The sequence below is a fragment of the Bactrocera dorsalis genome, chromosome 1 (assembly GCF_023373825.1).
Source record: "Bactrocera dorsalis isolate Fly_Bdor chromosome 1, ASM2337382v1, whole genome shotgun sequence".
NCBI classification, from domain to species: Eukaryota; Metazoa; Arthropoda; class Insecta; order Diptera; family Tephritidae; genus Bactrocera; species Bactrocera dorsalis.
Window position 1 is genome coordinate 47464374 of NC_064303.1, and position 9586 is coordinate 47473959.

A 9586-nucleotide genomic window follows, 5' to 3' on the forward strand; every position below is an offset into this window, starting at 1 on the left:
TTACTTGTGTTTTATATATTTTTTTAAATTGTTTATTATTGGATACTAGGTAATTTCCTTCTTGCTTAAAATTTACAATTTTTTTTATATGTATTTGGGTTTTGATTTGCTTACTCTATTATTATTTACAATGTTGTTTTGGATTGAAATTCTTTGTACAATTCAATATTTTGGCAATAAACTACTGCAAGTCCTTTCGCAGGTAGTTTTTCTCGCAGGAAATCCAAAAGGGCATCATTATTTGTTTTTTTAGCAGTGTCGAATTTTAGTTTTGAACATAATTTTGTTGAATAAGAATTCGTATTTGAATTTTGAATGAATAATTGATATTTAAATAAATTAATTGGTTGTTCAGTTATTTTAATGTAGTCAGTACTATCGCTTTCTGCGCTATGCACTGTGTTAACATCTTCATCGAATAATTCATTTAGATTAATTACACTGACCAACAAAATTTTGTAACAAAAAAAGTAAGCAGTACTTTCGAAACATCTACCTAACATCTCTACAAAATCATACGTATGTATATTGATTTGATTAGGACTAGTTTCCGTGTTCCGGTACTTATCAGTAAAGTTTAATATTAATCGTCTTTTCCTTATTATTTTCTAATTCAGTGCTTTATTTTCCTGAAAAGTGGTTTTTTTTTGTGTTTGCTAAGTGGAGTGATTCTTAAAGAATGTCAAGAAAGTGTAAAAATGATCCTGACAAGTTCTGTTACATTTGTGGTGAAATAACTTTTGTATCTCAACGAAGAAATTTAACACCTTTAATAAAAAAATTGTATGAAAGTTATTTCGGTTTTCCTGTTGGACAGCAAGATAAAGTGTGGGTTCCACACATCTGTTGTGTTACGTGTGTAGGACTTCTTACGGGTTGGGAAAAAAGATCTCGGTCTATACCTTTCGGAATTCCGATGATTTGGATGGAGCCGACAGACCATTCAACTAATTGTTATTTTTGTCTGACTAATACAAAAGGCATTACAATTAAAACTAAAAAACAAATTAAGTATCCTGATGTGTCATCTGCTAAAAAACCAATTCCTCACAGTAAAGAACTACCTACACCAAAACCACCTCAGTGTTCTGATCTTTCAACTGAATCAGAGGAAACAGATAATATAAGTACTGATCCTGATTTTCAAATTGCTTCTTCATCTATCTGTCTCCAGGTAGAAACGCCACACCTACAATCTCAAGGAGATCTTAATGATTTAGGTCATGATTTACACTTGTCTAAATAACAAGGAGAACTTTTAGGATCTCGATTAAAAGGATGGAATTTATTGCAACCAAACACAAAAATAATTTTTTTTTTCGGCTTCGAGATGAAGAGTTAAAAAGCTTTTTTTCACAAGATAATGATTTGATATTTTGTAACAGTGTCTGTGATGTTATGAATATTTTGGGAACACAACACAAAGTTGAAGAGTGGCGTTTATTTATTGATTTTTCAAAAACAAGCTTAAAGGCAGTTTTGTTATATAATGGCAATAATCTTCTCTCCGTACCGGTAGGTTATGGTACTAACATGAAAGAATCCTATGAAACAATGAAATTTCTCTTAGAAAAGATTCAGTATGACGAACATAAATGGAAAATTTGCGGAGATTTAAAAGTTGTTGCAACTTGGGTACACAAAATTTTGTTGTTTTTTTTTTTGTGAATGGGACAGTAGGGACTGGAAGAACCATTACGTGAAGAAAAATTGGTGCAAAAGACGATCTCTTACTAAAAAATTTGAAACATTCTCCATTAGTACAACCTGAAGATATATTTTTACCACCTCTCCATATAAAACTTGGTCTGATGAAAAACTTTGTTAAAGCAATGGATAAAAATGGCACTGGATTTCAATATCTAAAAGAAAAATTCCCTAAAATCAGTGACGCCAAGATTAAAGATGGCGTGTTTGTAGGTCCTCAAGTCAGGCAAGTGATAAAAGATGATATATTTAAAAACCAGCTCAATGATTTGGGAAAACCAGCTTGGGAATTACTTATAAAAAACACTCAAAATTTTCTTGGAAATTACCGATTAAATGACTATAAAACTATTGTTGAGGAACTTCTAGTGAATTATAAAGCATTAGGCTGCAATATGTCCTTAAAATACATTTTTTTACATTCACATTTAGACTTTTTTCCTCCAAACTTTGGTGACGTTAGTGATGAACACGGGGAACGATTCCACTAAGACATTTCTACCATAAAAAAATGGTACCAGGGAAAATGGAGTCCAACTATGCTGGCTGATTATTGCTGGGGATTACATAGGGACGTTCCTGACGCGAAATACAGGAGAAAATCGTAATAAAGTATTTATTTAAGTATTATAACATTGAAAATAATTTAATTTTTGTTAAAATAATTTGTAATTTAATAAAAGTAAAAAAAAATCATATTACAATAAAACTATTCGTATCTAAAATTTTAGACTACTAATTCTACTCTACTTGACCTTATTCCTAACAGAATCAGCCAAAATTTTTCTTGTTACACAGAAATTTTTTTTTTGTTGATCAGTGTTACTATTTCACTATTTAATGATTCATAATTTAACCTACTTAGGCCGTCTGCGGTTATGTTTTCTTTTTCTTTTATATAACTGTAGTAATAAGTACTATGTGTATGATAATACATCCTAACTTTAAGTTATTCTAATTATACTTATGTTATATATAAAGAAGTAAACCATTGACGGGTTAATTTAAATATACATAAAAGAGTAAACCGTTGAAGGGTTAATGTAGATATATCCCGTTAACTTAAGATTCGTTTTCAGTTATTGTTGATTCTCTTAAGAAGTTCATTTGTATTCTGTAAATCAGTGTTGTCCAACGTGACTGTGTGCACATTATGCTTGTGTTGGTTATTCTAGCGTCAACTGAGCGCTAAATTCTGCTTTGCTTGCCTACGAAGTTGAATACAGTTGCGCGATAGTGTTTTCACAGACACTTGTCGCGACATGTTGGTGCGAGGTGTCTGGCACTGTCCGTGCGGTATTGTGCGCATAGGCCGTGGACAGCGCTGATGTAAACACATGCTTGGTTGTCATTGTGTTGACATACATATATTCATGTTGCACAAGTTCATGTGTCCATTTTAAAAGATATACATATAAGTAAATACATAGCGTGTAAGCAGAGAAAAATGTATGTATGTTAGAAAAAGTATGTGTAACCGTTCTTCGGTGACAAAGCGAAGGACAGTACAGTTTGAGAAATAAAAGCGAAAAGACGTGCCATCCTAAAATCTCAGAAGTGGGATTTGCCCAACTAAAATTTTTTTTAAACAATTTATGTACTAGTGTGAAAAAACAAAAAGGAGCGAACAATTTTATGAGACAATTTATGTAAAGTGCGTGTACAATTTAAAGATTTAAACAAAAAATTGTGAAAAAACAAAAAGAAGCGAACAATTTTATGAGACAATTTATGTAAACTGTGTGTACAATTTAAAGATTTAAACAAAAAAGTTAAAGTTTTAAGATGGATAATGTGGCAGACCATACAGTTGCACAATTGCTTGCTTGGCTCCGACGTCTTGAATTATCATCGAGTGGTAATAAAAGTTCTTTAGTGTTGCGGTTGACAGAGGTTCCTGCAAGTGAACGTGGCGAGTGTCCAAGTGGTGCAGAAGTTGACGAAATTTTGCTCCCAATATTTGAAGATCAACAGACTGTACCAGGTACGGACGACGTTGCTGCTGCACAAATGGAAGATGGTAGCACCATACAATAAGTCGAAGAGCAGCCAGTGAAAATCGTAGCAGACGCAGGTCCGACAGAGGTTGAATTGCTGAAGCGAGAGACAAATTTATTGAGACGTGAAAAAGATTTGCTGGAGCGGGAGAATGCAATGCTACAGCGAATGATGCTTGGTGGTGAAACATTGAGCCACCCGCAATCGAATCAAGCAACAATTTCACTCGACTTGATAAAAAATCTGATACCCGAGTACGAAGGTGGCGTTAATTTCAATTTGTGGGCGGCACAGTTCAAAAGCGTCACCAGTGCCTACACTATAAATGAAGGCGAGTCGCGCATTATATTTCTTAACAAGCTGAAAGGCAAAGCACAACAATGGTTATATGGCAACCCCGATTTCGCAACTCAACAAGTAGATGAGCTCATCAGTCAAATGAATCAAGTGTTTGGTTCAGGTGAAAACAAAGTGGTGCTGCGGCGAAAATTTGAGACCAGGAAGTGGAAGTCGGGGGAGCGGTTTATTGAATATTTCAACGATAAGGTGGTATTGGCAAACCAACTACAGCTGGGAGAAGAGGAGTTGGTCGAATACATAATCGACGGCATACCTGATTATCGGCTACGCAACCAAGCGTATATGCAGTGCTACACAACAAAGGCACAATTACTCCAAGCGTTTTCCAAAATTGAAACTGGGCCAAAACCGATTGCGCCGGCTCAGTCGCAGATTCAAGAAAGAAGATGTTACAACTGCAGCAGTCGCGGACACCTAGCAGCAGAATGCCGTAAACCAAAACGAGAGATGGGTACGTGTTATGGGTGTGGCAGTCAAAATCATCAAATAGCAACATGTCCAGAGAAGAAAACTGTCCACGCAGTTAATGAATATGTAAGATTATTTCATTTTGTTATAAAAGATTATACAAATATTTTATTTTCTCTAGAATGTCTGATCGACTCAGGTAGCCCAATCAGCTTCATAAAAAAATCTTGCGTCCCAGAAAATTTGAAATTGGAGTTTTTATCAAATGAGAATAATTTTTATTTTGGTTTAAATAATACGAGAATTGTAACTTATGGAAAGTTTTTGTGTTGTATTACAATAAATAACGAATTGTTTGAATTAAATTTTGTAGTAGTTGATGATTGCACTATGTATTATGAGGCTGTGTTGGGAAGAGATTTTTTGAGAATTTGTAATTTTAAGTTATTCAGAGCTGAAAAGAAAAATTGTTGTGATGTAGATATGACAAAAAGTCGGCACGACGTTAAAACCGAACTAAAGTATAAATGTAAAAAAGATAGTCACGGTAACGAAGACATATATTTAAAGAATATATATGTAAACGACAAAGACAATGTGAAAGAAAACTGTAAAATGATAATTAAAGATTTAAGTCAAGTGACTAAAAATTGCAAAGAAGAAAATTTTGAGATTTTTGATTTTATAACGATATCGAAAAATTTAATGAAATTTTAAGCAAATATTATATAAAACCAAAGCGCGCGGCTGAACCTAAAATTAAAAGCGAGATGAAGTTGGTCGTTGACAATGTAAAGCCTTTCAACTGTCCTCCAAGACGTTTGTCCTATTCGGAAAAAAATGAATTACAAAAATTGTTGGATGAGTTTTTGGAAAAGAAAATAATTAGGCCAAGTGAGTCAGAATATGTGTCACCAATTGTACTAGTGCGTAAAAAGACAGGCGACATTAGAATGTGTGTTGACTATCGGTCACTTAATAAGGTCACAGCAAAGGACAATTACCCTATTCCCTTGATAGATGACCTGTTAGATAGAGTAGCAAATAAAAAGTTGTTCACAAAACTCGATCTAAAGAACGGATTTTTCCATGTATTTATGGAAGAGAATTCAATTAAATATACTTCGTTCATAACACCTTTAGGGCAATTCGAATTTTTGCGAATGCCATTTGGGTTAAAAAATGCACCGTCTGCATTTCAACGTTTTGTAAATAAGATTTTTCTAGATATGGTGAAAGAAAATAAAGTGATAATATATTTAGATGACATAATGATAGCTACAGAAACTGCGGAGGAACATTTAGAAATATTAGTAGAAGTTTTCAAAAGGTTGGTCGAGAACAAGTTGGAGTTACGAATTGATAAGTGTGAATTTTTGCTACAAGAAGTAAAATATTTAGGGCACACCATTTCACATCTAGGGGTTAAAGCGGATGAAAAGGGTTTAGAGGCGATTAAAAATCTTACAATTCCAACTAAAGTTCATTCTGTACAAAGTTTTTTGGGTTTGTGTTCCTATTTCAGACGATTTGTAAAGAATTTTTCGATTATTGCTAAACCGTTGTATGATTTAACTCGTAAGGACAACAAATTTCAGTTTGGGGCTAAAGAGCTACAAAGTTTTGAAGAACTCAAACAAAAGCTATTGGAAGCACCGATATTAGCGATTTATGATCCCTTGGATGAAACAGAACTACATTGTGATGCAAGTGCAGTAGGGTTTGGTTCAATTCTGATGCAAAAGAAAGAAGACGGGAAAATGCATCCCATATTTTATTTTTCTAAAAGAACAAGTGACACGGAAGCGAAATACCAAAGCTTTGAACTAGAAACGTTATCCATAATCTATGCACTCAAACGATTTAGGGTTTACCTTCAAGGGTTAAAATTTAAAATAATTACTGATTGTAATTCATTAACTATGACACTAAATAAAAAAGAATTGAATCCTAGAATAGCGAGGTGGGCACTAGAGCTTCAAAATTATGATTACAGTTTAGAGCACAGATCAGGTACACGCATGCAACATGTTGACGTTTTAAGTCGCAGTAATGATATTTTACTGGTGGAGTCCAACACTTTTGAAGAAAATTTAATCATATGTCAAGCAAGAGATGAGAAATTAAAGGAACTGCGAGGCATTTTGCAAAAATCTGAACATAATTTATACGAGATGAGGAATGGGGTTATATATCGAAAAGTAAATGGCGGAAGGATCCTTTTTTGTGTTCCTGAAGCAATGGAAAGGCATGTATTATTTAAGTATCACGATGAAATGGGTCACATAGGTGTTCATAAAACAGTGGATCTTATTTCAAAACATTATTGGTTTGCTAAGATGAGAGAAAAAGCAGCTAGCCACATACAAAATTGCTTAAAATGTATAGTTTTTTCGTCGAAACATGGGAAAGAAGAGGGTTTCTTGCATAATATTCCCAAAAGCGAGAATCCGTTTGAAATTATACATGTAGATCATTACGGTCCTGTAGATAATTCGAGACTAAAGAAGCACATTCTTGTAGTAATAGACGCCTGTACAAAATTTACTCGCTTATATACTACAAAAACAACTAATGCAAAGGAAGTGATTACGTCACTCAAAGATTACTTTCGAGCGTATAGTAGACCAAAAGTAGTAATTTCTGACAGGGGTAGTTGTTTCACGTCAAACGAATTTACAAACTTTTTAGAAGAGGAAAACGTTCAACATATAAAGATAGCTACTGGTTCTCCACAGGCTAATGGACAGGTAGAAAGAGTGAACCGGAGCCTAGGTCCGATGATAGCCAAGCTATGTGACACAAAAAAAGGAATTTATTGGGATAATGTGATTGAAACTGTTGAATATGTGCTAAATAATAGCATTCATAGAACAATTAAAGAATACCCTAGTGTAATGCTGTTTGGTAGTAAGCAACGAGGAAAGGGTGTAGATCTGTTAGGAGAAAATTTAATAAAAGATAAAGAAAATCAAATACAACAAAGTCACAACGAAATACGGTCACAAGCCAAAGAAAACGAAAAGCGATTACAGTCCTATAACGAGGATTATGTAAATAAAAAACGACGGACAGCGCACAAGTACAATCCAGGTGATTACGTTATGATAAAAAATTTTGACTCAACGGCGGGAGTGTCTAGAAAGTTATTGCCAAAATTTTAGGGGCCGTATAAAAAATTTTCAAAAATTTTATGTAACGACAGATATGTATTGGAGGATGTTGAAGGTTTTCAGCAGTCTAGAATTCCTTATAAGGGAGTTTGGCTTTGGCTTATACACTAAGACATAAATGCGCTTGAGATCAGGAGATCTCATGGTCAGGACGGCCGAATTGTAGTAATAAGTACTATGTGTATGATAATACATCCTAACTTTAAGTTATTCTAATTATACTTATGTTATATATAAAGAAGTAAACCATTGAGGGTTAATTTAAATATACATAAAAGAGTAAACCGTTGAAGGGTTAATGTAGATATATCCCGTTAACTTAAGATTCGTTTTCAGTTATTGTTGATTCTCTTAAGAAGTTCATTTGTATTCATGTAAATCAGTGTTGTCCAACGTGACTGTGTGCACATTATGCTTGTGTTGGTTATTCTAGCGTCAACTGAGCGCTAAATTCTGCTTTGCTTGCCTACGAAGTTGAATACAGTTGCGCGATAGTGTTTTCACAGACACTTGTCGCGACATGTTGGTGCGAGGTGTCTGGCACTGTCCGTGCGGTATTGTGCGCATAGGCCGTGGACAGCGCTGATGTAAACACATGCTTGGTTGTCATTGTGTTGACATACATATATTCATGTTGCACAAGTTCATGTGTCCATTTTAAAAGATATACATATAAGTAAATACATAGCGTGTAAGCAGAGAAAAATGTATGTATGTTAGAATAAGTATGTGTAACCGTTCTTCGGTGACAAAGCGAAGGACAGTACAGTTTGAGAAATAAAAGCGAAAAGACGTGCCATCCTAAATAACTAACATCAAAATCGAACTCATTTAGCTTCATTTTTCATCTTTGGATTTTAGCATTTGGTTATTTTATATTGTGAAGCCAAACTAATGGACGGTGGTCTGTTTTGATTACAAACCTACGACCGAAAAGATATGGGCGAAAATATTTGGTTGCCCACACTATGGCTTATAACTCCGTTTCAATTGTGCTGTAATTTTTTTCGTGACCGTTTAAAGTACGGCTGGCAAAAGAAACAGCTTTATTTCCTTGCAGAAGTGCGGCTCCTAATGCAAAATTACTCGCATAAGTAATAAGCGTAAAAGTTTTATTAAAATCAGGATGAATAAGAAAAAATGATTTTATATCTTTTTGTGTTTTAGATAATAGTATTTTTCCTATGGTTTCAAGTCTCTTAGGGTTTGGTTTAATGCCTTCAGCAGTTACTAAATGACCCAAAAACTCAGTTTCTTTTAAGAGGAATTTGAACTTGTCAACTTGTCATTTCAAATTGGCTTGACCCAAACGTTTCAAAATTTTGTCTATTGCTTCTAAATGTTCTTCTATACTAGTTGAAAAAATCAGAACGTCATCTAAATAAACTAAGCAGATTGAACCAATGTATTCTTTCAATACATGGTTAATCAGACGTTGGAAAGTAGCTGAAAGCTGTTTTTGAAATGTCATCGGGATGTACTTCTATCTGGTGAAATCCCTTGGCTAAATCAAGAGAAGAGAAATATAAATCTGTCCTCAACAGTAATATCGTTTCGCTTTCGATAGTCAATTATTATACGCCATTTTTGTTCATTGGAAGAATCTAATTTTTTTGGAACGATCCATATTGGGCTATTATATGGACTATTTGAATGCCTAATTATATTTTGTTTTAACATATTTTCAATCTGGTCTTTACCTTCTGCTTTATGTACCTCAGGGTACCTATATAATTTGGAATCCACTGGCATATCATGCTTCGTTGCAATTCTATGCTTTATTTCATTGGTAAAAGTTAAATTGTCGTTCTTGTTGTAAAATACATGTTTATACTTTTTAATTATATTTGGCTAAATGAGCCTTAGTCGCCTGCCCCACACCACACCTACACCCATCACTAACACGCACACTCACCACACTCACTTCGACATCACCACAC

At 34.2% G+C, this 9586-nt stretch overlaps 1 protein-coding gene across 1 annotated transcript in view; it reads left to right on the forward strand.

The window, feature by feature from the left end:
• LOC125775367 (uncharacterized) overlaps positions 1–9586 on the forward strand; it is a 915975-nt gene that overhangs the window by 234435 nt on the left and 671954 nt on the right. The gene's annotated exons all lie outside the window — the stretch shown is intronic.